Source organism: Zea mays, chromosome 8 (genome assembly GCF_902167145.1).
Source record: "Zea mays cultivar B73 chromosome 8, Zm-B73-REFERENCE-NAM-5.0, whole genome shotgun sequence".
In the NCBI taxonomy this organism is placed as follows: domain Eukaryota; kingdom Viridiplantae; phylum Streptophyta; class Magnoliopsida; order Poales; family Poaceae; genus Zea; species Zea mays.
Window position 1 is genome coordinate 46,045,667 of NC_050103.1, and position 6,533 is coordinate 46,052,199.

A 6,533-nucleotide genomic window follows, 5' to 3' on the forward strand; every position below is an offset into this window, starting at 1 on the left:
CCCTAAAAATAAACCCTAGAAAACCCTAATTGGAACCCTAGGGGGTAAATGTAAATTCTAGTCACTTTTGGACCAAAGTGTAAATAGCAAAGTGATAAAACATCACAAACCAAGTAACTTTAATATTGAAGGATTCTCAAGTAATATGGAGGAATTTGGACTTAATTGCAAAAGAACACCATGAACACTATATGGTTAAGTCTGAATTTCAGTTGGATGGGGTAAACTTTGGAGCTCTATATCTCTAAATCTACAAAGATTTTGCCCTAGGTCAACACATCAAATTTGTAGAGCTATGATAGGACTGAAACTTTGCTTAAGTGACCAAGCCCTGGTGACATACAAAATTTGGAGTAAAATGGACTTAAAGTCTGGCTGTCAGTCACCACTCAAGACTGAGGTTGGTCTGACAGTGAACCCTGAAGAACTTTGGAGTTGATTGGAGCTTAATCAAGTAAGTAAATGGCCAAAGTTCCTATAGTCGAATTGTAGTTGTATTATAGGTTAACAACTTTGTTACAAAAGGATTTACAAGTTGCCACATAGAAATCGGAGATCAAAGCCTTGCAAATTGCTCTGTCAGGCACTCTGAATGGAGTTCTGATGGTACAGTACACCGAAACAGATCGCAGGTTCGCTGTATCTCGCCGCCGATGACTCCGCGCCACGATCCTCGCCGGCGCTGCGATTCGTGCCCGGTGGAGTGCAGATAACTACATAGGGTAAGAAATATGGCATAAAAGATGAACTTGGGGCACTATTTCGCCCTATCGTCATACCCACTTGCCCGACGACGTGGTCGCACGGTCATCGCCGTGGCTGCCGCCGTTCATTCGGTCGTGCCACGCCTTGGGCCGTTTTACCACGTCTCTTTGAGCCGTGGAGGCTGTCACACCCGGGTTTCGGGGCACCAAGACCCGGGCGCGAACATAATCACCAGGTGTGCTGGGACCAAGTCTCACACATATGATGAATCATGGCACAGGATCGAATGTCACATCTTTACTACATAACAGGAATTCTATACAAAATAAATAATTACATTATAAGGAGACAACGGTCCAGCAACCCAAAGTTGACTGGGAGACGACGGCCTAGACCACTCACGAACTCATCACAGCATCCTCCATGCGCCTCATCATGTGGTACCTGTTCTTGACCTGTGGGGGGTGTGAGACAGCAAGAGTGAGCTCACATACGTTCATAGCTCAACAAGTTGTGGGGAATAATGTGCATGAACTCGCCAAAGGTGGGAGCTCACGTGAAGTGTAAGGCTTACCAAAGAGGATGGTTAGAGCTGAGCATTGCTTTCAAAGTTGGTCAAAATTTTATTAGCAATTACTAAGTATAAGTAAATACCAACCCAATTAAGAAGTAGAACAAAAGTAACAACATCACCTGCGATGCAATGCATATGACAAATTGAATTTAGTTCCATAAGTTAATCATGTGAGGGTCCGAGCTGCTCATGACCGTGAGCACGGCTAGTATACCAGTTTTACACTTTGCAGAGGTTGCGCATCTTTACCCACAAGTCATGTTACCCATTTGCCACGGGGTTGTACGGGTCGCATACACCTCTACCAAGGAAGCGAGGCAGGGTAACACTACGAGGCCTTTACAAAGTTCCACTAGCTTCAGAAAACCCGCTACAGTTTATAGGAAGCTCCAATGCAGGGATCCCTCGCCTGACCGCCATTGCAGCAAAATCAACCAAGGACCTCCCCACACTGACCACTCCCCTACTGCCCTTGCCCCTTTCAGGTGATGTAGTCTTCCACTAGCTTTCCTAGTTAATTAGCCAAGGGCGTCCCATCAAACCCTTGTGGTAGCACTGTTTTCCCGGGTGGTCGCTCCATGTTCCAATTAACATAATGATCTTATCATGAACAATAAATAACAACTGATAACAAAAGTATAATCATGAATAATCACTACAACACATATGACCTTTTGTGACAAATTCTCAATGACAATAGTAGAATTCGTCACTAGGTGACTACGTTTATGACGATTTCTAGGAATCAAAACAATTTCGTGACGAAAAATTGAGCCCCGTCACAAAAAATGTCATAACTTTGTGTGTTATCATGTTTATGACGATATGTCATGACAATATGAGTGCGTCATACCATGGAATTGTCATAAATCGTTGTACATCATATATGATGATATTGTATGACAATATATGTTGGTCATAAATATTTGATATAGTTTTTTTAAAACTAATTGTTATATATTCCATGCTGACACCATGGCCTGTCTTTCTTTTTTGAGTTATAAAAAGCTCACATTCTTTATGGTAGTAAAATTAAGTAGAATTCAAATAAAATTGGGTTGTAAAAATTCAAATGATGTTGTACCATCGTTGTGCCATGTGCTTGTGCCAAATTTTAAAAGAAAAAACAAACTTTCTTGTGCCATCTTTTTAAAATGAAAATGTTCTTTGTAGTAGTAAAATTAGATAGAAATAGAATTCAAATAAAATTGGGCTTTAAAAATCAAATGAAAAATTGTACCACCGTTGTGCCATGTGCTTGTGACATTTTTTAAATTAAAAAAATCAAACTTGCTTGTGAAAATGCAAAATGTCAGACAATGTTGGGAGTCGAACCTGCTAGGTAACGAATAGTTACAATGCCTTCCACCGATACGCCATTACTAAATTTGTATCAAACAAATTAATACCTAGGTCACATAATATAGTATTAGAATGGTTTTGCACCATATTCACTGGAAATAAAACCACTCGATGCAAAAAATTAAAAACATAGCGGCGGCGTAGGCACAACCTCCCCGCAATCGACGCTCAATTTCCTCTATAGTCTTCCTCCCATAAAAACTGTGCCACTTCTTCATGCTCCTCGTAACCTCCTCCAGTCGTGTCGGTGGCACAGCAGGATAGATCACCTGAGCATGTTCGTCACAACCTCAAGATGCCGCTGAGGAAGAAGGGGCCGCGAGTCCCACGGAGGCATGCGGGTAAGTTCTTATTAAGCATGAACCCTAGCCTGATGCCGAAAGGGGCAAACCCTAGCCCTCATTTCATTTCCCAGTAGCGACGGGATGGCGATGCGTCTTCAGTTGCCAATTACTGGCGCTCGCAATTCTCCACACATCTGACACTTCCAATCAGGCTAGCACCAGCAAAGCGGCTCCAGGCACCTAAGCACGAAGGCACATTGAAGATTTGAAGTTCAATAAAGTATTTTTTTTGCTTATATCAGCATTCTTTTGCATGCTAATACTTTTTAGGTTGGTAATATTTTTAGCACTTCTTTATTGCGGCACGACACTACATTTTTTAGGCTTCACCACTACATTTTCGCCATGCTAACATTTTTTATATAAGTCGCCTCATGAGATAGTGCACTGCACTCAATTAGTTGCATGATATTTTTTATTTCACAAATACTTCCACATTGGTTACTAATTTTTACTCTGTACATGGTTAACTTTAACCCATATGGTTGGTCATCACATGATTTGAAGCTGTTGCTGAACTCTGTGTGCCCACAAGATAAAAACCCACTGTTTCATGGCAATATAAAACAACACTTTTTCATGGCAGCAATCTACTATGCTTATACTTTCTTGGCTCAAGATTATATACTTTGACAAAACAACGAGTGACACATTAGAGAAATAGAATATTTAGGGATCCTAAAGTTAAATCCAATGTACCATAATTTGACATATTAGCATAAGAAAACCTATTGATAGATAAATAGCAAGAATCGACAATTAAACATTAGACAAGCATGCGTACAATAGTATCAGTACAATATAATGCTTTATATGTATTAGTAACATTTTTCTTTTATTATTTTATTTGTAGAAGATACAGAACCTACTCCTACAGACTATGAGAAGCAGAGAGCAATTACAATCATGAAGAACAATCAAATGAGGCAACGGCTAGGGCTTTCTCAATTACGATCAATGATGGCTAGTATTCTGAGTGGAAGGATAAACGATGCTCCTCCTTAGGAATCTGGATCGCTGTATGATGGTGATGATATTGAGGGCTCTGACGATGAGATGGTTAGTAAGGTAACATTCATATTTTCCTCCAATGATTTATCATTACCTTTGCTTCCACAATCAAATATATAGTATATTGTGTTGTACCTATGCATGAATCCCTAGTTGATAAGGTTGTACGTAGCCACACCCTCCGACAATGGCGTCGAACTCTCTTCAAAAAATACAATAGCCTCTAAAAGGGTTGTTGCACATGAAGTACAATAACAACCAATTATAGTCACTAGACGAAGGAGTACTACCATAAACCAAGAGTCCAACCAAAGCATAATGGCCGGTACACTGCCAAATTCTTGTGGTGCCACAAACCAGGATTGCACCCAAAGCATGTATGCCGCTATACAACTTAGTTCACCAAGACAGACTGAGAGCAAGGATCCCACTTGAGACCAAGGCAAGTGGTTCCGTGGTTGTCTATATATTGATTTCTTATGATTTTTCTATACCAATAAAACTACAAATTTTTAATGCTCGTGCTAATTGTTCATGTCCAAGCTTGCAAATAAGTATTCTGTTGTTAGAAAAAAATTATGCATTATGCTAATATCCATGTACTAGCTAAAACATGAATTTTTTGAATGCTTCGACTACCTAATGTGTATTTACAAGTACTGCTCTTGATTAAATATGTTATAGCTGCAGCATATACTTGGTTACTCTTATAATGGTAATGCTCATAATACATACATTTTTACATCTAAGATATTGTGGATGCTTCTACATGCAGATCTTCTTGCATACATGTAATTAAGTCTTTGTATTTAATATCTAATACATACAATGCTTTGTTAATTCATTTGTTGTACGAATGTTCTTGTAATCTTATACTGCATGCTTCACCAAATCAATGTCCAACATGTGATAAATGTTCTTTGCTGATAATAATAAATTCACACCATTTCAGAAGCAAGATAAATTTAAAGATATAGAACCTAGTGCAATTGATCTTTTCAAGTAGATGCAATGCAGCAAGAAGGACTTAGCGAAACTGTCCAAAAAGGTACTGTAAGATTTTTTTGCCCTTTTACCTCTACCTCTGAATATGCAATGCACTAGGCCGATGTCTGTGTGCTAAGTTTATATGGAATTGCAATACACTAAGTTGATCTTTATATGCTAGGTTTATATGGAATCAATGGCGGCAGCCTCAGTTGAAGATGGACACCGTATTCATCAATAGAAGTGGTTTCCCAAGCGCTGCCTAAATCAACTTGATTCCATCATAATGTAGGCCTAGCCGTCGCCAACAGAAGCTCTTTAAGGATTGTTTCAGCAAAGATGCAACAACTTGAGTCTTAATTATAGACTGAGAGGCAAGAAAAAGATGGACTACAGGATGAAGTCCAAAGCTTGAAGTTTAAGACACAGACATCTGATGAGACCATTCCTAAGCAATCTGATGAGATTGCAGAATTGAAGAAGTTCATAGCAAAAAATAATAGCCTCCTTTGTTTGATTTTAAGCATCAATCGTAGCCAAGTGCCTCCTTAAATATGTATATCAACATGATGGTGTCAAGGTTCATCACATACCAGATCGAGGATTAAAGTTATATGAGCTTAAGTTACATGATTATTAGGATTTATGTTATTGGAGTCTAAATTTGTTTTTTTTGTTTAAATACTTGTGCTGGATTTTTGTTTGATGATATAATTTTGGTATTACTATTTATTTTGTTTGATGAAATGTTGTTTGCATGATGAATCAATCATGATTAAAAATTGTGTGGATATATAATATTTCATGAAAAAAAATCTCCAATGGGCCATGTCATCAACAATTATGACATAAATATATGTCATAAGTTTATTGCCATGTCACCACATTTATGACAAAACAATATGTCAAGAAGCTCTGCCACATCAACTGCCATATCATATGCCACATCATCAATTTCATGACAAACATATTCGTCATAGCTTTGTGCCACATCATCATCCATGTGGCAATGTGTGGTGCCATGTTTTGTGACGTTTACAATCATATTTGTGATATTTATGAGCGTCATAGATTTAGTGACGAATACATATTCGTCATTAACATCTATGACATTTTTTGATATATCATCATATCAGTTCCTTTACCACGCACCTTCTGTGACGATAGACTTTTCATCACAACACCGTCACAACAAACTAAACTATGACATAAAAACCTTTCTTTGTGACATAATAATATGGTCATAAAAGGGCTAATGTGTTGTAGTGAATGTATCTCCATACCCAAAACCACATATAGCACTAGCATGTACTACCCAAAAAGTTCAGTGGTAAACAAGGCATAAAGATAGACAAACTAGGGTAACCTATTAGGTCCCATCAAAATTAACCTATGCAGATCATTATAATTAATGAGAACATGAGTGGGTAAAAGAAGTGATCAAGGGCACAACTTGCCTGACACTTGAGATTCCAGTTACCAGGGTGATTCTTCGGATCCTCGTGACCTCACGCTAGTCGTAGCAATACAAACAGACATGGTATAGACAA

The 6,533-nt window shown here is 38.5% G+C and overlaps 1 pseudogene across 1 annotated transcript; it reads left to right on the top strand.

The window, feature by feature from the left end:
• Positions 1-2,859: 2,859 nt before the first annotated feature.
• On the top strand, positions 2,860-5,628 carry LOC103635150 (uncharacterized; annotated as a pseudogene). The gene is made up of 4 exons (NR_157301.1): positions 2,860-2,982; positions 3,839-4,053; positions 4,949-5,044; positions 5,165-5,628. The product of NR_157301.1 is annotated as an uncharacterized protein (transcript).
• Positions 5,629-6,533: the final 905 nt, after the last annotated feature.